The sequence below is a fragment of the Diabrotica virgifera genome, chromosome 7, assembly GCF_917563875.1.
Source record: "Diabrotica virgifera virgifera chromosome 7, PGI_DIABVI_V3a".
Lineage (NCBI taxonomy): Eukaryota > Metazoa > Arthropoda > Insecta > Coleoptera > Chrysomelidae > Diabrotica > Diabrotica virgifera.
In genome coordinates, this window is record NC_065449.1 from 30,802,465 (window position 1) to 30,826,584 (window position 24,120).

General features: G+C 33.0%; 1 protein-coding gene and 1 long non-coding RNA gene across 4 annotated transcripts in view; one reads left to right on the forward strand and one right to left on the reverse strand.

Annotated features, from left to right (window-relative positions):
• Positions 1–24,120, reverse strand: part of LOC114328060 (dynein axonemal heavy chain 3) — a 793,139-nt gene that overhangs the window by 490,121 nt on the left and 278,898 nt on the right. The gene's annotated exons all lie outside the window — the stretch shown is intronic.
• LOC114337650 (uncharacterized) lies at positions 17,800–20,901 on the forward strand. The gene is made up of 2 exons (XR_003653610.2): positions 17,800–18,019; positions 19,612–20,901. It is a non-coding gene; the product is annotated as an uncharacterized LOC114337650 (long non-coding RNA).

The following is a 24,120-nucleotide window of genomic DNA, read 5'->3' on the forward strand; positions in this document are numbered from 1 at the left end:
CATAATATATGCAAATAAAACGTAAAAACGTCAACCACAAAAACAAAAATTACTCAATAATTATTTAAAAATGGTTAACAAATTGCATATACGTTGGTGTATTCACCAACACCGCAAAACTAACAAAATACGAGATGTACCTATAATGTAAGTGAACGAATATAACTCTTATTAACTCAAAAAAAAATAAACTGAAGTTACTCAAAAAAATAAAAAAACGATACTCTAAATAAAACTTATTCTTACCGTTCACTTACAACAAAAAAGAAAGAGCTCTTTGTTTATATATTATATATAAATCTAATAATACTCAATAATAATACTCTAAAGATACTCAAAAAAATTTACATGGTGAAAATGTCTTTTATTTAAATATTAAAAATAAAAAACAAGTGACCGGCATATATGTAAATGTCACTATTAACACTAAAAATGGGCTAAAACTGTAAGTCAATGAACTTATCCCACGGAAGAAACACAAACATAAGTTCCTTGTTCTGGACACGCGAGAAGACATCTCAATACTTCTAATAAAGGATGCGTAACTTACTTGAAGCAGATGTAGAGGATGCCCTTAGAGGCATTCTTTATCTAGGCCAGGTCATTTACCCAGCGGCGAAGTCGAAATAAAAGGAACGACAAAGAATAGCTTTGGCCACAGTGTAATGTGGATTCAGGTGCTAGCGATAGGTGATAACTGGGACTTGGGCCAGGGACCAGCCCTGCGAACAAAATTAAGTATTCACAGCGAGTGTTCTATAAAGAAAAGGGTTTTGTAAAGACTTACCAGAAGAAAATTCTAGGCTGGTCCATCACAAAACAACTAACGTCCACTACATGACTGACACGGCTTAACTTACTGCCACAAAGTTTAACTCACGAATGCCAAGATATCTCAGATTTCTGCTTAAATAAGACTGACGGCTTGGGGTACGCGACTTGCCAACGGTCGCCACAGAAATGCAAAAAAGGGCCTTATTAACACTATAAAGGGCTTAGCAAGCCTAATACTTAAAATGAGTTATGGGATGCAAGGCCCATATCATTCACCAGAAAGCTATTAAAGTCTAACATTCGACTCTATCGATAGCACACATGTGTTTCTAAGAAAAACACGGCACTAGAGATTCTGAAGTCTACAGGGAAATAAGTTAAAATCCATGTAGCAATGAAAACTGAATTAAATTCTACACTGGGAAAACTTAAACGTTATACAGCTTCCCCCCACGATTTAAACCGTGGTGTAATACCACTGTTTACAATCGGAGTCTGCAGTAAGCACCATAAACAAAAGACTGACCATCAAGCAGTAGCCTGACACAGTTGGTAATGATCTAGACACACTAAAATAAATTTTGGTACTTGAGGTGCTTGAACACAAGTGACCAAATCGGAAAAAGCTAATAAGCAATAAAACTCAAACACCAAACTAAAAAGGGTTATCTCTATGATAAACTAAACGCAAATAAAACACAAAAACTGGGAACTATATATACAAGGATTACTCTAATTCTAAACGACTAAGTCAGCAAACACCTACAGTGTTGCTTAAATCCTTAACATAAAACTAAACATTCAACTCGAAAGTCGACTCAAAATATGGTTCGTTTACTCGCAAGTACAACAACCAATGGCAGATATCTACACAGATGGCTCTAGCCAAACTAAAAAGGTGGAACATACCAATGTTGAAGTTTTAGACGCGAAAATCAAAGTTGCTCCAGCTCAACAAAGGCGATTGGCCAACAAGGTAACGTAGGCAAACTTCGTTATGGTTGTCCCCTCAACCGGTAACTAGGTAAGCGTCAAGCAATGCTAAGGTTTTGACTGCAAGATCAAAGCAAACAAAGTGTCGAAATTCCAACAGCTGGTCGAAATTTTATGACAGGGAAAGAAAACAGGTTGGCCAAAAGTTCCGTAAAAATCTTGTGGGGTTAACCACGGCGGAAAATTTTCAATCAAGAAACTCCCAGAAAAACAAGGAATGTAATCAGGACAAGATATGTCTGAATACATTATAAGATATTATTATAAATAACTTAAATAATATCTACTCAACTAAAATAAAGTCAACTCCATTGGAATTAACTCAAAACCAAACGAAAAATTAGCACAAGCAAACTCAATACAAAAATATTTGTCATAGTGCTTCCACTAACAACAAACAAACTCGAGCTCTAACAAACTCGACTAAACGCATAGGTGCCTTGGAGTCTCTCATCCGGGACTTTATGAGCTACACTCAAAAATTGCCACGAAATCTTTCATTCGGGACTTTAATAATAACAGACGCACTAGTTATTGCTAGTGGTTTGCTTATTTGATTTCACTTTGCCGGTCTAGGACAAAGCATTTCGCAATCAAACGTTCTTAAAATAAGTATAATGTTCACAGAACACTAACTCAAAAAAATATTTACTGCTATCCCGATAACATGAACCGGAAGAGCCTAAACAAATTCAAACAGCAAACATAATACAAAAGCAAATAAACACGAGTAACTTATAAAATTACCAAAGCACAATTACTATCTCACGTAACGAATAAATTCGAACTCAAACAAAAGGAATAGAGAAGTTAGTAAAACATGCCAAGGAGTTCTCAACAAAGAAATATAGAAAGAAATGAACAAAGGAAAGTTCAGATAATTGTCGAAATCTACCTTTAATTAGGACCGGAAGTAATTACGCATACTAGACGCCTTATTATTATAATATATATGATAATATATTATTATAAAGGTACTTAAATCGTTAGGTTAAATCACAGGTAGCTCACAGGTAGGGAAGTGTCACAATTTAATAGGGACTTAGGTCCTAAATAGATACGACATTTTATCGAAATAGTATTTTATGTAAGCCCCAAGAACAAAATTTATTCTGCAAATACATCTGGACCTAGTACGTGCCTGTATTTAACAAAAAAATTCAATTCTTAATAGCCGACACAAAATTGCCAAAACATTATCCTAATTCACCCAAACTATCAACAGAATTAACAATAATTACTCGAATTCTTTTACTCGAAACAAAAAATATTTGCATTATCTGCTAACTAAACATCGAAAATTTATATTCACGAGTCAAACTACTTGTGAAATATAAACAAGCAATAAGATGCTACTTTTTACATCTCATTAATACCTAAAATAGGGTCATAGCCCTTTAAAAATATCTACTATCAAAATAAGTGTATCTACAAGCTTTTGCGGTTGCAACATATGCTAAATAAAAGTTAATAAAAACATTACGCCTCTTTATCTGAAATTAGGGTCAAAAGACACACTTAAATACCTCTAGCCCTGACAGATGTTATTGGGGGTGGGACAAGAATTTTGAAATGTCAACCACCTTATCGTAGGCTAGTCGAAAAATATTAAGATTACGTAACGGTAAACGAAGACTCTACACTGAAAAAAGGAATATTTTCTGGACTGGAAGTAGTTTTGTACCGAATAGATTTTGGAATGCTGATATTGGAGTGGTAAAACATAATTTCTCAAACATATTTCACAACAGCATGCGCCGAGGTCTTTCACTCGCGACTAATAGCTAATTGTAAAAAAACAATTCCTGGAATGGACAGCTTAACTTCTTTCATTTAAGACTTAAATCACAAACCTAAAACAATATCATGACGGAAAGCTGCAGGACTCTTTCATTCTCCAGACTAACACCACGCCATGACTAGAACTCTCTATAACCACTCAAAACATTCTGGTACCGAAAAACATACGATATCAACCAAATAGGATATCATCAAAAATACATAACCACATTAAAATCCGAAAATATACTGCACAGAAATCATTACAACAATACTATTCTACGAGGTCAGAAAAGATTGGTCATAAAACCGGACAGAACAATATCGTTGAACGACGAAGAAGCATGTACCCGAAAATTTAGAAGACAACGCAATCATAATAGTGATAATTGCTACTTCTGAAAACAGTTACAAAGCATTTCATAACTCAAAAACGGTACCTAAATGCAATAAAATAAACGCAATACAGTAGAAAAAAATAAATATACCGCAACACAATACATATACAAAAATATAAAAAGTAAAATGCACAATAAAACGATATAAAGCAAACTACAATAAATCACAAAAGTTGCAAAGTACGGCACAAAATAAACGTAAAAATCAAAAAGTTAAACAATTACAACTTCTTTGTGATTTGCTACAAAAAATACACAGCTCAAGATCTAGATACCTTTACCTTAATTAGATACATAACAAAAGACGTATCCATTTGGCATAAGGGAAAGTAAAAAAAATGCTCAAATTTACTCAACTAAAACTATATCTCAAGAAAAAAGATCGATAATATACTATATACTTCAAAAAATGATACTCTAGATTTCGAAAATTCAGGAATGAAAGTGTAAGGTACTACACTGACATTTAAATACTAAAAACGGAAATAAACAAACTAAAATGTGTCAAACTATTATTATCTGTTAGCGAAAAATAACTCAAAAAATATTGTCAATAAAAATAGCTGCAAATTAGACAAACTTGAACAAAACAAAAAAAAGAAAATCAGGTCTGATGGGAAGATGATAATAAAGAAAATCATGCTTCACGCATAGACATGAAAATATGTATAGCCCGTGAAAAGGCAATTGACAAAGCTCTACGAAATTATGTATAAGGCAACCATAGGTAACAGAAGAAGTCCCACGTAATTTGTATAAGGCTCCACGAGAGGGCGCCATTTTGTATAACGATCAGATGGACAAGAGGTCATGAAGGCTGAACCAGAAGGATCTGGACGATGTTATCCTTAGATGGAATAAGGAATGACGAAAGATGGAAAGGTCCTTTCGCCTACATTGACGAAACAGAGGCCGCGTTGCTCAGTCGGAAGAGATGTGGGCATGGTTCTTTGGGTTGGGCTTCTGTTACAATGAAAGGTGTTAAATGAATAAACAATGGTATGCGAATAGAGCTAATGAAACGAAGATAGACAAAGGTAAATAGATAACATTAACTAATGGTTTGACACTTGGACTCTAAGGAAACGGAAATAGTTAATACTCAAACGAAAATATAGGGCGCCAGGTATTTTGACCAAAAAATACTCAAAGGAACAATAATTAACGAAACATAACACAACAATAACAAATTAGCAAGAATGCTACGACAAAACAACATTGTTCTTAGTCTTGAGCTGTAAATAATAAATAAAAAACGACATCGTACACTTTAACAAAACATTTATTAAAATACTCAATGAAATCTCTTAATGCTCACATAATATATGCAAATAAAACGTAAAAACGTCAACCACAAAAACAAAAATTACTCAATAATTATTTAAAAATGGTTAACAAATTGCATATACGTTGGTGTATTCACCAACACCGCAAAACTAACAAAATACGAGATGTACCTATAATGTAAGTGAACGAATATAACTCTTATTAACTCAAAAAAAAATAAACTGAAGTTACTCAAAAAAATAAAAAAACGATACTCTAAATAAAACTTATTCTTACCGTTCACTTACAACAAAAAAGAAAGAGCTCTTTGTTTATATATTATATATAAATCTAATAATACTCAATAATAATACTCTAAAGATACTCAAAAAAATTTACATGGTGAAAATGTCTTTTATTTAAATATTAAAAATAAAAAACAAGTGACCGGCATATATGTAAATGTCACTATTAACACTAAAAATGGGCTAAAACTGTAAGTCAATGAACTTATCCCACGGAAGAAACACAAACATAAGTTCCTTGTTCTGGACACGCGAGAAGACATCTCAATACTTCTAATAAAGGATGCGTAACTTACTTGAAGCAGATGTAGAGGATGCCCTTAGAGGCATTCTTTATCTAGGCCAGGTCATTTACCCAGCGGCGAAGTCGAAATAAAAGGAACGACAAAGAATAGCTTTGGCCACAGTGTAATGTGGATTCAGGTGCTAGCGATAGGTGATAACTGGGACTTGGGCCAGGGACCAGCCCTGCGAACAAAATTAAGTATTCACAGCGAGTGTTCTATAAAGAAAAGGGTTTTGTAAAGACTTACCAGAAGAAAATTCTAGGCTGGTCCATCACAAAACAACTAACGTCCACTACATGACTGACACGGCTTAACTTACTGCCACAAAGTTTAACTCACGAATGCCAAGATATCTCAGATTTCTGCTTAAATAAGACTGACGGCTTGGGGTACGCGACTTGCCAACGGTCGCCACAGAAATGCAAAAAAGGGCCTTATTAACACTATAAAGGGCTTAGCAAGCCTAATACTTAAAATGAGTTATGGGATGCAAGGCCCATATCATTCACCAGAAAGCTATTAAAGTCTAACATTCGACTCTATCGATAGCACACATGTGTTTCTAAGAAAAACACGGCACTAGAGATTCTGAAGTCTACAGGGAAATAAGTTAAAATCCATGTAGCAATGAAAACTGAATTAAATTCTACACTGGGAAAACTTAAACGTTATAAATTGCCCAAAGAATATAAAAAGTATCGAAAACCTCCACTTTTTACCCTCCGTAACTCTGGAACCGTTGATTTTATAACAATTATGTATAGGACCTTTTTTGTTTTAAATTTCACATAGAACATTTCTGTATAGAACATTGTGTTTGTTAAAGTATAGTTTTAGAAATATTGACGAAAACGTAAAAAACTACTAACTTACCGACTTTTCACCCATCTCCCCCCCCCCCAAACCGGACGCTCAAAATGGTGTAACTTTTTACTGAACAATATGTGGACCATATAGAACAATTTGGTGTTGAATGAAAACTTTTACTTTAAATGTCTGGGTTAGGCCTTTTTTGGACCAATTATACTATACTACCTCCGTAACTGTTGAACCGTTTATTTTAGAAGGATTATGCATAGGACCTTTTTTATTTCAAATTTAATGTAGAACATTTTTGTATAGAAGGTTATTCATGCTAAACCGCATAGTTTTAGAAATATTGACAAAAACGTAAAAAACTACGAATTTACTGATTCCTCCCCCCTCTCCCCCCGCAAATTCAACGCTCAAAATGGTGTGACTTTTTTCTGAACATTATGTGGACCATATAGAACAATTTGGTGTTGGAGGATAACTTTCACTTTGGATGTCTGGGTTTGGGTCTAGTTATACCATACTAATATAACAAACAAAAATACTAGATCTTTTGTAAAAGTTATTAAGTCCTAAAGTTAAGTCCCTAAATGAGGGATTACATGACATAACAGAACGTTTTCAGATTAAAAATCCATCATCAATGTTAAAAAGCCCTAAAAATAAGTATAGCCTAATTAATTAAGAAAAACGTGATTTGAAATTTGAAATGTTGACTAAGGTTAAAAATGCAAGAGGTCATACTTACAATATTGTGCATGCCTGAGCCACCAAAATGTTTTGGGTAGAAACCCTTTAAATTTTTAAATGTTTTAAAGTGTTAGAATTTACTACGTATTGTTGTTAAAATTTTGTAGTAAATATAAGTACCTATGTAGTAAATTCTAAAACTTTTAAACATTTAAAGGGTTTTTACTCAAAACATTTTGGTGGCTCAGGCATGCACATTATTGGCTTTTATTAACACTGATGATGGATTTTTAATCCGAAAACGTTCTGTTATGTGGTGTAACCCCGTACTTAGCGACTAAATACACTTTTTACCAAGGATCTAGTATTTTTGTGATTTATGGTATACGGCCAGCTACAGGAATTTTATTTTTTTTTTGTGGATTTATATAAGAAACGTTTTAGGTATAGGCAAAAATTGATTTTTCAATTTTTATGATTGTTTTAAAACAAAGCAAAATCAACTGTAAGTCTTCAAGGATTTTTCCAGCTGCTTTTTCTACATTACTGGCCTATTATGTTATGAATTGTATAACATCTCAGGGCTAAAAATAAAATACTAAACTTATCGACAAATATTGATCTTTCAATTGTTATTAATTAGTGAGAATCAATAAAGGAGTAGCTACAGCATTTCATGAATTTATTAAAAATAGATAAAATCTATTTTTAACTCATCTATACTCAACGCGTAAACAAGGTAGTTATTTAATAAAATTTATTGACTGACAAGGGTCATCATCGATCAAATTTAACCTTTTTTCTCGCCGTAACTGTGTCAAAACAATAAGATCGGCAGATTAGAACATTGATAAAGTTTATTTCTATATATATTTTTATCTTTTAAAACAAAAACATCAATCAATTTATTATTAATAATAATTAAATTCTTTTGAGTTTTAGCTCTTCAGTCAGCAAATCGCCACATATCGCATATTAACTACTTATGATTTTTATATCTCCCAACCGTCCAAAAAGGAAAATAAGGCAAAAATCCACTAGCAAAACCTTCCCATCCGTCAATATCTGAAATGGTGAACAATGCTATAAAAGGTCTCAAGTAAACAGGTGGAACTTCTCTTCGACCAATCAAGAAATATGTCACAGAAAGTTACAAAGTAGATGCAGAAAAGTTGCACCGTTTATCAAAGCATATGTAAAAGCTGCAGTTGCGACTGGATCGTTGCAAACAAAGGGAAAATGAGAATCAATATCTTGTAAGTTAGCGCCGACCTCCTCGTCGTCTTCTGGATCTGCCAAGCATAGTTCAGGAGAAAAAAAAGGAAAGCTGAGGGAGCGGGCACCTTTGAATTCACTCCCATCTTGAGCAAGTAGTTATTTTATTGGTCGAGTTTACTCCCGGCACTATTCGAATTCACTCATGAGTGATTTTACAATAAAGGATGATTAAAGGATATTATTTTTCGGAAATTTAAACAAAGATTGTCTTTTTAAAGACAAATCACATGCTATGACTTTTTTGTGACGGATATTCTTTAGTAACTACTGTTTTGAAACCGAGAAACTGCCGTCGCTACCAAACGTAAAATCTGTAAAAAAGGTTAAAAAAGCCACATAAAAGACGAAGAAAAGCCGGCCAAGGCGAAGAAATTTGAGAAGAAGTCAGCACCTAAAACTGCGTTTTCATCCGCAGTTCCGACTTCCGCAGAGGCCAGAGTAAAAACACCAACCCAGGCGAAGAAATTAATAAAGGCAGTCATACGAAAGAAGTTCACCAAAAGCTAGAAAAACTGCTGCTCCTAAGAAGAAGAAGTAGTTGGACTAATAAACATCTTCGAATTATTAAACATAATTAAAACTCAAAATCAATTAATAAAGCTTATTGACTTAAAGGGGTCATTATCGATCAAATTTAACCTTTTTTTTGCCGTAACTGTGTCAAAACAATATGATCAAGTAGATTAAAACATTGAAAAAGTTTATTTCTATATATTTTTATCTTTTAAAACAAAAGCATCGATCAATTTATTATTATTGGAACTTATTGTCTGGCAAATCTAGATCCCCATATTTTCCACTAAATCAATAATGTAAATTGGTAAAAAAATATATAATAACAGACCAAGGTATACAACAACAAAAAATAGTTTACTATTTGAAATTGTCATATTCTATCGTTCTCAAATTCCCAATTTATACAGTGAGGACGTTTGAATTGAAATAAATTCATTTTCTCTAGAATGGGCGACTCTGGAGATAAATCTCGAAACAGGTCGATTTTTATTTTTAAATTATAATTTTTTGGCATATATATCACACTAGAGACGTCATCCATCTGGACGTGATGACGTAATCGATGATTTTTTAAATGAGAATAGGGGTCGTGTGATAGCTCATTCGAATGGTTATTCAATTCTCTATTCACTAATGTAAACATTGACATAATTATTTATACAGGGTGAACAAAAAATTTTTTTAATTAAATTAATTGAGACAAAAAGAAGAATGTATGCTTATCGCTTAAATTAAATGTTCAAACTGCTAGGATGCAGGTGGGTGGCAGCTTTAATATTGAATTTAAGTGAAAAACAATATTAAATATTTTTGAAAATTGCATTTATCAAATAAACAATTTTTCCTGTTTTCGGACAGCAGTAAAATGTATTTCGAAATAAATAAATTATATAGCCACATTCTTCTTTTTGTCTCAATTAATTTAATGAAAAAATAATTTTTTGGGCACCCTGTATAAACAATTATGAAAATGTTTATATTAGTGAATAGAGCATTGAATAACCTTTCGAATGATCTATCACATGACCCGTATTCTCATTTTAAAAAATCATCGATTACGTCATCACGCCCAGATGGATGACGTCTCTAGTGTGATATATATGCCAAAAAATTATAATTTAAAAATAAAAATCGACCTATCTCAGGATTTCCCTCTAGATTCACCCATTCTCGATAAAATGAATTTATTCCAACTCAAACGTCCTCACTGTATAATCTAAAAATTATTATTTGCTATTTAAATAATTTTCTATAGATTTGCTATTTAAGTAATCTTCTATAGATTTAACTAACACGCTCACTTGGCGGCAAAAGTTTTGGAGAAAGAAGATTTATTAAGGTCAAAAATAGTAGACTAATAATTAAGATTTAATAATGACATATATAGTAGACTAATAATTAAGATTAAATAATGACATACGCGGTAGAAACACGACCCGACACACAGATTACAAAAAAATTGCTCGAAACTGCGGAGATGAAAACCCTTCGAGAAATCGATGGTAAGACACTATGGGATAGAGCTAGAAGTACAGATATACGACGGAGATGCAAGGTGGGCAACATTAATAACTGGATAAGAAACAGAAGAATGTGACCAACTTAACCGAATGAGAACAAATAGAATAGTAAGGACAGCGAGAGACGGTTCCCCAGTAGGAAGACGATCAGTGGGAAGACCACGAAAACGATGGAACGACAACTTACTAGAGGCACATTGAGAAAACAGAGTCGGGTCTATATAAAAAGAAGAAGAAGAAGAAAAATAGTAGAAAAAATTAGCTAAAACATGAAATGATGCAGGACTAATGCCATTTTGAGTCGAGATGGCTAAACAAAGAACAAGAAAAAAGATAAGATGAGAACACAGAGAGAGGATGGATGAGAATATAAAGGAAGAGGATGCCAAAGATGATCCTAAAAGAAGGAAAGGAGGACCCAGACAAAAATGGTTTGATAGCGTACAGGAAGATGAGAAAAGAGGGAATTGATAATTGGGAAGAAAGAGCAACAGACAGGGATGAATGGAGAAGAAAAGTAAGTCAATGTAGTAGGCAAGGAGGATGATTGGACAAGAAGCCACCCACTTAATACAAATTTTATAATATCATATTAATTGTATGTTAGCCCTAGGCCTTCAAGTCCTGTTTAGCTTTGTAAATAAATAAGGATCTTAGTTTATGTTTAATTTCACGTAATATCTTTTTACTTTATCGTACTATATACGTAGTATAGTATAATAGATAAAGTTATAGGATCGTGCAAAAAAAATTTTTTCAGATTTCACTTTTTTTCGACGTTTTGAGTCCCCCTGAGTCTAAAAAGCAAATAAAAAAACATGTCGGAAGTATGTACGTACGTACGTACGTACGTACGTATGTACGTACGTATGTCGCCACCGCCCAGCAAAAACTACTGGACCGATTTTGATGAAATTCGGTATGAGTAAGTTTAAGAGAATTTTGTCGAGAAACTAAGCTTTTAAAAAAAATCTCTCAAAGGGGGGCCGAAATAGGGGGGTTATTTAGGGCCAATTTTTGCAAATTTTGACAGAAATAAATGAAATTCAACTCAAAGTAAGCTCATCGATAGGTAAATAAAAGTACGGAATTTGGCATTTCCAAATTAAAAATGGCGGCCAACATGGCCGACCGCCCCCCCCCCCCCCCGACACATTTCCCTATCTATCTAAAAAGTTTTTGAAGATAAGTTTAATTTGAAAAAGTCGTTATATAGCCTAAAGATGGGGCTATAAGAAAGATGTTATCGTTTTTCAGAAAAAGTTACGGGTTGCCTATATTTAAGGGGTCAAATTTTGACATAAATTTGAACTAGATTTTCTCAAAAATGGCTCCAAGGAATTTTTTTATTTTTTGATATATTTTTGATATCCTATCAGTAAATTGAATGACAGTAGTCATATATCTTAACTCCCCATAGGAGGGGAGTTATGAATTTTTTATAAAAAAATATTCGAGTGCCCGTAACTTACTTCTTAATAGAAACTAAAATTTGAAATTTTGCAGACATATATGGTATTTTATTATCTATTATCACAATAAATTTTACCAAAAACATGGCTTCCGGTTGAACCGGAAATGAATAAAAAATCTTAATTTTTTTAATACGCCCTGTATATTTTAACACATTTTGAAAGAATGCAAAATTACCTTTCCAATGACATAAAATTTATTGCTGTAGCTCAAAAACTCGAAAAGTTACGGTAAATAGAAATTTTGCTATAATCTTATGTGTGTCCTCTCTCACGCGTTCATAGCAGAGCATTATTGTAGAGCAGTCAATGAGGGTATTTGGCTCCGAATTCCATCCTACTACATTGATGTACTTGATATTTTCACAGTAAGTAGGGAATAGCTCAAGAAACAAAATCTACCCTATATAATATGGCGCTTTTATCTTGGGGCGGTTCCCACTTCTTCAAGGGGGTGGAAAATTTGTTGGTCAAAATAAGCACGGAAGTGGCTGAAGAACCTATTTCTAAGCAAAAACTGGTCTATACTTTTTTTTGAGAACTCAATACTTTTTGAGTTATGCGTAGTTGAAAATTGGCCATTTTCATTGAAAAATGACACCTTTTCGGACGGATTTTTTGTGAATACCTTAAAAACTATGCATCGAACTAAAAACTCTATATAAAACATTTTTTAATTTATAAATAATAAAGAGATTCGTTCCTTCGTAAATGTTCTATTTATAATACAAAAAGAGATATGGTAGGTGAAAATAGTTTGTTTTTTGGTGCATGCTCAAATTGGTGTATTCAACTTGAAATAACAGAGGAACGGTAGGTTTTAGGTGTATAATGCTACCAACACCTTTTGTAGTGTTTGAAAAGGCCTTTAAAACGAGCACCGTTAAATGTCGGTTACTTACAAACTAAGCGAGATATGGTGCAAAAAATATAATGACTAATGTACTTTAAGGAAAAATGAAAAGTATATACATTTAACTCCCCATCCACCATAATTTAAATGCATTGTTTTTCTTCTCAATACCTTTTAATATAGTGTTATTTCTACTTTCAAAAAGTTAAACGGGTTTAAAATGAATGGTTTTTTTAAAAAACGTGATCAAATTATAGAATGAATTTTTAAATTTTCTTAAAAATCTTCCTTTTTCTCCATGTAATTCGAAAATAAAAATATTTCACCCCTGAGAAGTGGTGGGAACTTCCCCCATGATAAAAGCGCCATAGTATATAGGATAGACTTTGAATTAGGAGATTGGGCTACTCCCAAAATTTCATTAAAATCCATGCAGTAGGATAGAATTTGGAGATAATATCTTGTTCTTAATCTCGCGCATTGACTGGCGTAATCGAAATAGAATGAAATGCAAATATTGTAAACTATTAATTTCTCAGAAAAATGAACTAATTTGAAATGAAAGTATGACTATAATATTCTATTGATTTATGCAATAATCTACACATCTATAGTGTGTCCCCGAAATATGGCATCGAACATTTTCTCAAATGCAGGAATTAATGATGCGTAGAACCATAAAATACTTTTAAGTACAGTAGGTGTTTCTAAAATATCAAAATAACGAGTAACTTTGTTATTTTTATAGAATGCCAATATCTAGTACCATAACGATAATAGATCGGCACGATAAAGTTCTCGGGCGGCCCTTCCGTCCAGCGTTTTTGTACTCTTCGTATTCCCGTTACTGTATTGTTCTACCTCGTATGAGTTGGTATACCGACTATTGTATAAACATATTTTAGATATTAAGCTTAAATTGTAATTGTAAAATATAAAGATAAGTATTTCTTGTAAATTGTTATAATATATTAACAAAAAAAAATATAAAAAAAAAATAAATAAAAAAAGGAAAAAATATAAAAAAAATATATACAAAAAAATATATAAAATAATAATAGAAATAAAATATAATAATTAAAAAAATAAGCTTTCGAATTAAGTAGAGGGCTAAAGAAGAATGTTGCCGTTTTTGCTGTGGAACTCTGAGAACATCATTTAGAAAAACAAATACAAAAAAAAATATATTATAAAAAATTATTTAAAAAAATACAAAAATAATTATTTATTAGTAGAATTGTTTATTAGAGATTAATATTAGTATTAGTTTTAGGATAAGATACGAAAAAATGACTAATAAAATAATAAATAGTAAAATTGGCGAATGGATTTAGTGTCCGCAGTCATATAAACCCAAATAAACAACAACAACACCTCGTATAATTAAATGAATTAAATGATGAGAATACACGTGTATAGAAAGCAATAGATCTCATAAAGTGGACCGTATTTTAGGGACACAATTGATACAATGGGGACATCCGTCAGATCCAAAACAAAATCGTGTTTTATAGTTATGCAAAAACAAGCTAATCGGACAATAAAGTTAATTATGAAAAGGTTAATTTGGTAGTAGAGAGTCCCCTATTTGTTAATAGCGTTAAATGTATTATTGCATTTTAAATTAACCGTTGGAGATGTATAAACATCGCATTACGTAATATTAACTAGTTGTTTGTTTTCTATCCATCTGATAAACGAATCGTGTTAACGAACAGCTGTCCGGTGAAATTAGACGTGGGGTGAGACAGGGATGCATATTGTCGCCAATTCTTTTTAATGCCTACTAGTCTAAGAGCTGGGAGCGGATTTTGTGCGTGATAAGTAATATGAAAAAACTATACGGAGATATGTTGAATTAGTTGTGTACACGACTTTCACCAACGGCCGGAAACCAGAGTTGGGGCCGAGGGTAGTTATAAGGGGTCAAAGTCGCGAATTTTATTATTTTTTTTATGACGCTCATGATCGAGATAGTACACCAAAATTTGGGAATAAGTAGGTCATGACGTACCTAAGTAAAATTTCTAGGGGCTCAACGCTGCGTGGCCGACAAAGGGGTGGGGGTAGGGGTGAATATAAAAAATTTAACGGGTTTTTTGCGACGTTCGTGATTGAGATAGTGCAGCAAAATTTGGGTATAAGTAGACCATGACATAAGTAATTAAAATCCCCAGAGCCGGAAACCAGAGTGGGGAAGGAAGGTAGTTATAAGGGGTCAAAGTTCCGTTTTTATTATTTTTTTTTGTGACGCTCATGATCGAGATAGCTCGCCAAAATTTGGGAATAAGTAGGTCATGACGTAGCTAAGTAAAATCTCGAGGAGTGGAACGCTGCGTGGTCGACAAAGGGGTGGGGCAGGGGCGAATATAAAAAAATGTAAGGGGTTTTTTGCGACGTTCGTGATTGAGATAGTGCACCAAAATTTGGAAATAAGTAGACCATGACATAACTAAGTAATATCCCCAGAGACGGAAACCAGAGTGGCGGACGAGGGTAGTTATAAGGGGTAAAAGTCGCGGTTTTTATTATTTTTTTTATGGCGCTCATGATGGAGATAGTGCACCAAAATTTTGGAGTAAGTATGTTATGACGTAACTAAGTAAAATCTTCAGGGGCGGAATGCTGCTTGGGGTACAAAGGGGTGGTAGGCAGGGGTGAGTATAAAAATATATGGGGGTTTCTTTGCCGTTCGTGATCGAGATAGTGCACCAAAATTTGGGAATAAGTAGATCATGACATTACTAAGTAAAATCTTCAGGGGCGGAACGCTGAGTGGGGGACAAATGTTGTGCCGGGTCACACAAAAAATAATACACACTGTGATTTTGACCCCTTAAAACTACCCTCATCCCCAACTCTGGTTTCCGGCTCCGGGGATTTTACTTAGCTAAGTCATGGTCTACTTATTCCCAAATTTTGGTGCACTATCTCAATCTAGCACGTCGCAAAAAACCCCTTATATTTTTTATATTCACACCTACCCCCACCCCTTTATTGGCAACGCAGCGTTCCACCCCTGGACATTGTACTTAGTTACCTCATTACCTACTTATTCCCAAATTTTGGTGCACTATCTCGATCATGAGCGTCACAAAAAAAATAATAAAAACGGCGATTTTGACCCCTTATAACTACCCTCATGCCCAACTCTGGTTTCCGGCTCTGAGAATTTTACTTGGTTATGTCTTGGTCTACTTATTCCCAAATTTTGGTGCACTCTTTCAATCACGAACGTCGCAAAAAAACCCCTTATATTTTTTGTATTCACCCCTGCCCCACCCCTTTGTCGGCCACGCAGAGTGCCACCCCTGGAGATTTTACTTAGTTACGTTATGACCTACTTATTCCCAAATTTTGGTGCACTATCTCGATCATGAGCGTCACAAAAAAAAAATAATAAAAACGGCGACTTTGACCCCTTATAACTACCCTCATCCCCAACTCTGGTTTCCGGCTCTGGGGATTTTACTTAGTAATGTCATGATCTACTTATTCCCAAATTTTGGTGTACTATCTCAATCAAGAACGTCGCAAAAAACCCTATATGTTTTTTATATTCACCCCTACCCCTACCCCTTTGTCGGCCAGGTAGCGTTCCGCCCCTAGAGATTTTACTTAGTTACGTCATGACCTACTTATTTCCAAATTTTGGTGCACTATCTCGATCATAAGCGTCATAAAATAAATAATAAAATCCGCGACTTTGACCCCTTATAAATACCCTCGGCCCCAACTCTGGTTTCCGGCCGTTGGTGAAAGTGATGTACACAACTAATTCAACATATCCCCGTATAGTTTTTCCATATTACTTATCACGCACAAAATCCGCTTCTATCTCTCCGACTATACCCGGAAGAGATCCTGAAAAAGCTATCAGAGTTAAAATAGCTATAATAAAGTTAAATGGAGTTCCCATTAAGAACATTAGATAACGCGGATGAAACTGTCATCTTAGCCGAAAACATTGAACATCTTCAGAGACTGGTGACCGACTATAGGGCTTTTCATCGATTGTCATTTGTTTCGAGCTTCTGTCATGTGTCACATAATATTAATATATCTACGTCATACGTCTTTGGTTTGTAACATTGTATATACCAATAACGTATGACGTAGATATATTAATATTATGTGACACATGACAGAAGCTCGAAACAAATGACTGTGAATGAAAAGCCCTATTGAAAAGAATACGATCTAAAAATGAACATCAAGAAGACAAAGTATGACATATATAATTTAGCTCTCCGGGCCTAGAAGGCCCATGCTTTGGTTTACTATTCTTTTCTCATCTCAACTGCCTGCTGCTTTATTTTTCCAATTTGTGATTTCAAGTTCTTCTATGTATCTTTCAATATATTTCGTCCATCTAGTTTTCGGTCTACCTTTCTTCTTCTTTCCTCGTATTCCTCCCGTTAGTATTCTTTTGGGAAGTCTAATGTTTTGCGTCCTTTGAATATGTCCCAACCATCTCAGTCCTTGTAATTTTATGATCCCTACTATATTCTCGTTGTATATCCCGACTTGTTCGGATTTATTCATTGTCCATGTTTCACTGGCATATAATGCAATAGGTCTTATCACTGTTTTATATATTCTTATCTTAGCCGTTCTAGATATGTTCTTACTTCTTAATAACTTGTTTAGAGCAAAGATACAACGATTACCAGCGACAATTCTCGCTTGGATTTCTTCTTTCATATCTGGTCTCCTAGTGAATATTGTAACGTTATAAATGTCACATCTTTGTTATCTTATTTTTAAATAATTATGTAATTCTATTTTCTTTACTAATTCATTAATAATAATCTTCTTGTATTTGTTTTACTCGTTTTCCTGTTAAAAACTTGTTTGGCGCCCTCTTTCGTTATTTTCTATAGACATGTCTCCATATAAAGCGTCTAAGTCATGATACGGAACATTCTTATTCTACCGTTCTATGGTTACGTCAAGATGTCAAGCTCCCACTAACTAACTCTGTCAAATGGTCAAGTCAGTCCCTCTCCTGTCAAAATGGAGGCACTTTGTATTTTAATTTTTCAGACGTTCAGAACAGCCGTTTTTAAATTGGGGTAAGTGTTCAACACTACTGTACGATTTTTTAAGCCTATATTCATATTTTTTTCCTATTTAACCTCAGTTTTTCTACTTTTTATTTTTCATAGCACATGGTCGATATTTTACATTATCTTTATGCATATGCATGTAGGAATCTACATACAAATATTTAACTACTAATTAGTTCTATTAATTTTACTGTATCATTGCCTTTCTGTTACTTTTCGATTATTTCTTGAAGAATGGCAATACCTTTTGGTTTCTAATTTCTTGCCAAATACATATCCACCATCAGTAGAACATGCATGTTATCCTGCACATTTATTTAAAATAAACATATTAGATTCGAATATTTGTCAAAAATGTGAGGTTAAAAGTGACTTGAACCACATATTTTTTGAATTCAAGAAGCATAAACCAAACCTAAGCATAACCTAAGCATAAGCATAAACCTAACCAATCACCTAATTAAAAGAATTATAGACCAGAACATCCCACTCCCTGTAAATTTTCTCTTTATTCTGTCACTGAATAAAAAAAAATTTTTGACTGTTTGGTAGCTTTCTTGTCGAATAGTAAAATATTATTGTAATTAGTTATAGGTATTTGTAAAATACATATGTTTGAAAAAATATATAATAAAAAATGACAAAAAAAATTAAAAAAATGATTAAATTAAAAAAATCTACTGTCTAAAATAATCTAATAACTAAAAAAAATATAAAAAAATTTAAAGAAAAAAAAATCACTAAGAGGATTTCAACCTCCGGGGTTGAACCGGATTGACATCTTACCGTAGTGACAAAAAAAAAACAAAACAAAAAACAAAACAAAAAAAGAAAGCAAAAAATACAAAAAAGAATGCATTTGTTTTAAATAATTAACAATAATATTTTTATTTGTAAAATGTATATACTATGTGTTCTTGATAAACATTAAGTATTCGCGGTGTGCAAGTACTTGGAAGGGATACGCGAAACGATTGTACGCGAATAGCGGAGAAATATTGCAACTTTCTTAAATAATTCATATTGTCAACTGAAATTGTCAAATTGACGTACATTTCATACCTATTGCCATTTAAGAAGAAAAATTATATATTGCTTCACAATATTGATATGATATGCAATTATTATATTAAGGTAAATTTAATTAATTGTATTTTGCTTGCAATACTGCATTTTAATAACTAATTTTATTTACTACATACAATTGTTTACGTTTGAATAACACAACCTAAATCTTATTTTTTCTTCTTATTATTTTTTTTGGACTATGGCCTTGACAATTATCCAGTAACCAGGACCATATGATTGGCCAATATAATTAAAAGTGCGAATAAAAGTTCAGAGCGTAGAAATAGGTGTCGCTTTTCCGAACTTGCACGGTCCCAATAATATATTTATAATATTTATTAACATAGTATGTACATTAGCTGTAATGAGTAGGTAAAATAAGAAGTAAAATATTGTAATATTATTATAATAACCATGTTTCACTAATTGACAATATCTATAATACATTTACTTTTGATTGAGACTGGCTGAATGACTATAGTCCAAGCCAAAAAAAATTCTTGGTGTCTTATATATGTTATTTATTCTAGTTTTTTGGAATAATAAAGTACTAAGCAAAACTTCACCTTTCGGGAGGACTTCCTGAGCTTGAATGGAGCCTCCGATACCGTCGGCGATGACCATCATACAACCACCATACTGAACATCTAACGAACCAACACCCGTAGGCATCTAAACATTCCGTATATGTATTTGGCACCTAGGACTTTTCGATTGGTTCTTTGCAGCACGCGGTCATATTTCAACCAATACGCGGCGAGGTGCCAAACGCATATACGGAATTTTATTCGGTGCGAAATTCATATACGGAATGTTAAGTATTCGTAGACCGAAAAAGACACTTTTCATTATCGTCAGTTAAAAGGAGATTGATTAAAATTCTTGTTAATGTATTATTAAAAAATAAATAAAACAATAATTATAGTATTTGGAATGTTATTTGGTGCAAAATTCATATGCGGAATGTTAAACATTCGTAGACTAAAAAAGACGACTTTTTATTAAGTCAGTTACAGAAGACTGCTTTTAAAATATTTTGTTAATGTATATTAAAGAAAATAAAACAATTATTACCTATATGGAATGTTATTTGATGCGAAATTTATAAATGGAATGGTATGGTACAGATTTGAGAGACTTTATTATTTCTTTATTTGACTATTTTGCTTTCGCAGAATTTTTAATGACTTGCACGTGTTACGTGTTGTATAGTATGTTTAGATTTATGTTTCAGCTATTTAATTATGTTATTTCTGTTGAAGTTTAGGGCTTTGTGCTACCAGACGAAAATATTCGTCTTTTTTATCTACGAACATTTAACATTCCGTATATGAATTTAGCACCAAATAACATTCCAAATACTATAATTGTTTTATTTTTATTTAATAATACATTAACAAATATTTTAAAATCCATCTCCTTTTAACTGACTAATAAAAAGTTATCTTTTTCTGTCTACGAATATTTAACATTCCGTATATGATTCGCACCGAATAACATTCCGTATATGCGTTTGGCACCTCGCCGCGTATTGGTTGAAATATGACCGTGTGCTGCAAGGAACCAATAGAAAACTCCTAGGTGCCAAATACAGATACGGAATGTTTAGATGCCACCCGTAGGCCTGGTGGCCAACAACATCTAGGACCCCAGAGCCAGTTGCAGAACCAACAGCCAAGACACCAAGAATCTACAGACAGATACCAAGTGTCATAAGTATAATCTGAACTGGTAGCTATCAGCAAGGTCTTGTATATCTTTGATTTGACAATACATTACTTTATTATGTCTTTAATGAAAAATAAACATGATTAGTTAAAGTATTGTTTTATTTTCCCATCTAGATTTTCAGCGTTCATATTTTTGATTAAGATAAGGCTTACTCACAAATGAGATATTGAGCTAGGCTGGCATAAATTATAGGTAACATCAACAAATTATTACTTCACATCATGTTGAAACCTGTTGCCTGTTGAAACACTGAAACAGCCTGTTTTGATATGTTGCCTGTTGAAACAGGCAACAGATCAAAAAACCTGGAATGAAGAAAAAAAAGACAATTTTCGACTACTTTTTTCGAATTTCACGAATATTGTATATATAAATATAATTTCTACCAATTTGTAAGAATTTGTAAAAATGGGTCCTGGTGAATTCGTAACTATTTTAATCCCCCATCCTAATTACAGGCCAATTGGTAACTCTGGCCCTCAGGTAATTTTTCGGTAACCGATACTTCAACTACCGGTGAATTCGTAACTAAATAAAGGTATAATCTTTTAGACTTGAAATAAACATATGGAAAATCTCTTTGCTTTTAAATTATCGGATGGATTTAAATAATTTATCATTGCTAAACATCTAAATATTGAATTTACAATTACTTGATAAAAACCAAGCTCATGTAGAGCTATACCTGATGGAAATAATATTTATAACTCGTGTTAATGAAACACCATAATATTGTTTCAATTATTTTATTAAAGTATTTCAATTTTTGCTATTTTTTATAGGTACATAAATACAAATATAATGTTTTTAAGCAAACCAAGAAACTTTGGGTTTAGATTTAAGATATTAGATTTAATCAATGGTTTCGAATTTCGAATTCACCTGAAGAAAATTTTGAGTTGCCAGGTCAGGTAATAGAAAAGTTACGAATTGGCCGGTGTACATTTTGATTTGAAAATTTTTGTCACTAAAAGTTACGAGTTGGCGCGTGTCCGTAAAAATATCTACGAATAAGTAAGAATTTTATTCCTTATTGTTCTTTGTAACCTTGAGTGACTGAATGTGCTGAATGTATGTGCCTGATGTTCTACATCTCATGTAACGAACCATTTTTTTTAATTAAAAACAGAATAGACAGTATTTCTCATTGTTATGCAGTGTTTATCATAGTTTAGATCTTTCAGACACATGTGTTGAAAATTAAATTTTATTACCACTATTAATAAAGTTTTCCGTTTTATTATTCGTATATTTTAGGTAAACAGTGTGTTTATATATCTGTAACGGTAGCTTTTAATGCGCACCATAAATTTTCAAACCAAACTTTTATTATGGAGCACCTCGTTTTGTTGATTTTTATGGGTCATTGAAATTATTTATTTTTTTGGAAAATTGTGCATTTATTTGTTGTTTACTTTCGACCAAATGTCGATTTTTGGTTCTATTAATACGTTTAATGTACATCAGTTCCTATTTTTAGTCATTTTAATAAATATAATCTCCTTTACAGATGATCTGTTCCATCTGATCTCTTCCTGTTTTCTGATCCTGAGAGGAACATTCGGCGACATCTGTGAAAATAGTGTTTGGAGGAGGAAGTAACACTATGAGATATACCACAGATATAAATATGACATGTATATTTGGTGGTAAAGACGTAGTTTGTCTTATAAAAATAGGAAGACTAAGATGGGCAGGCAATGGACAAGGAAATAAGTAAAGATGACAAAAGAAAACTAAAGTCAACTTGGGTACATGGAATGTAAGAGGCACATACGAAACAGGAAAACTCAAAGAATTAATTAGAGAAATTAAAAGATATAATGTAGAAATAATAGCTTTACAAGAGACAAAACAATTGGAGACAGAAATAGTAGAAATAGAAGACGTGGTATTTTTTAAAAGCGGGGGAGAAACCAGAAGGTTAGGAACAGGTTTTATAATACAGCGAAAATGGAAGGAAAGAGTAATGGCATTCCAACCAATATCAGATAGACTATGCACAATAAGATTAAAAGGGGACAAACGAAACATAAGTATAATAAATGTACACGCACCGATTGAAGATGCCACAGAAGAAGAAAAAGATGAATTCTACGAGCAATTGGAAAGAGAATATGATAAATTACCAGGGTTTGACATCAAAATAATAATGGGAGACTGCAACGCCAAAGTCGGAAGAGAGAATATATACGAACACATAATAGGGAAATATAGTAAGCATGAGGTGTCGAACGATAATGGCCAAAGAATAATAGGCTTTGCAACAGAAAGGCAAATGGTGATAAGAAGCACACAATTACGCCGAAAAGATATATATTAAGGAACGTGGATTTCCCCTGATAAGAAGAAAGTAAATTAGATAGACCATATTTTAATAGAGAAAAAGCATGCAAACAATGTAATAAATGTAAATATCATGAGAGGAGCGGACTGTAACTCTGACCACTACTTGGTGAGAGCAGAATACAAAATCGAGCATAACATAAAGCGAAACAATAAAACAACGGAAAAAATTGGAAAACAATTCAACATAGGACTACTAAAAGATAACAACACACAGAAGAAGTATGAACAGGGAATAACCAACAGACTAATCAGGGAACAAGAAACGTCAAGCCCAGACAAACAATGGCAAAATATCAAAGAAGCAATCTTGAACACAAGTAAAGCAATCCTAGCGAAAACCAAAAGAAAACACAAAACAAAAGATTGGTATGTTCAAGAATGTCAAGAAGTAGCAGAAGCAATAAGAAAAGTAAGACTCAAAAATCTCACAAATGACGAAGAAAGCACTAGAGAAGAATACAGAGAATTAAGAAAAATCATGAAAAGAAAATGTAGAAGCAAAAAGAAAAAATACAATGAGAACAAACTGAAAGAAATAGAAGAAAGATTTCAAAAAAAAGAAATAAGATCATTCTACCAGGAAGCAAAAAAAAATGGAAAGAGGATATCAAAAAAACAACCCATATATGAGAGATAATAAAGGGATGTTGCTAAATGAGCCGGAAAAAATAATGGAAAACTGGCAAAACTATTTCACAGAACTGCTAAATAAGAGCGAAGTACAAAAGGAAACAAGCCATGAAATTGAAGATGATCAGATAGCAATAGAAATACCCACAGAACAAGAAATAAAGAACGAAATAAAGAGCTTGAAAAATAACAAAAGCCTAGGAATAACAGAAATATCGGCCGAAATGATAAAATCAGGAGGGAAAAGACTACAGAAAGAAATATATGACCTGATAAAAAGAATATGGGAAGTAGAAAAAATGCCAGAAGAGTGAACCATAGCAAGAATA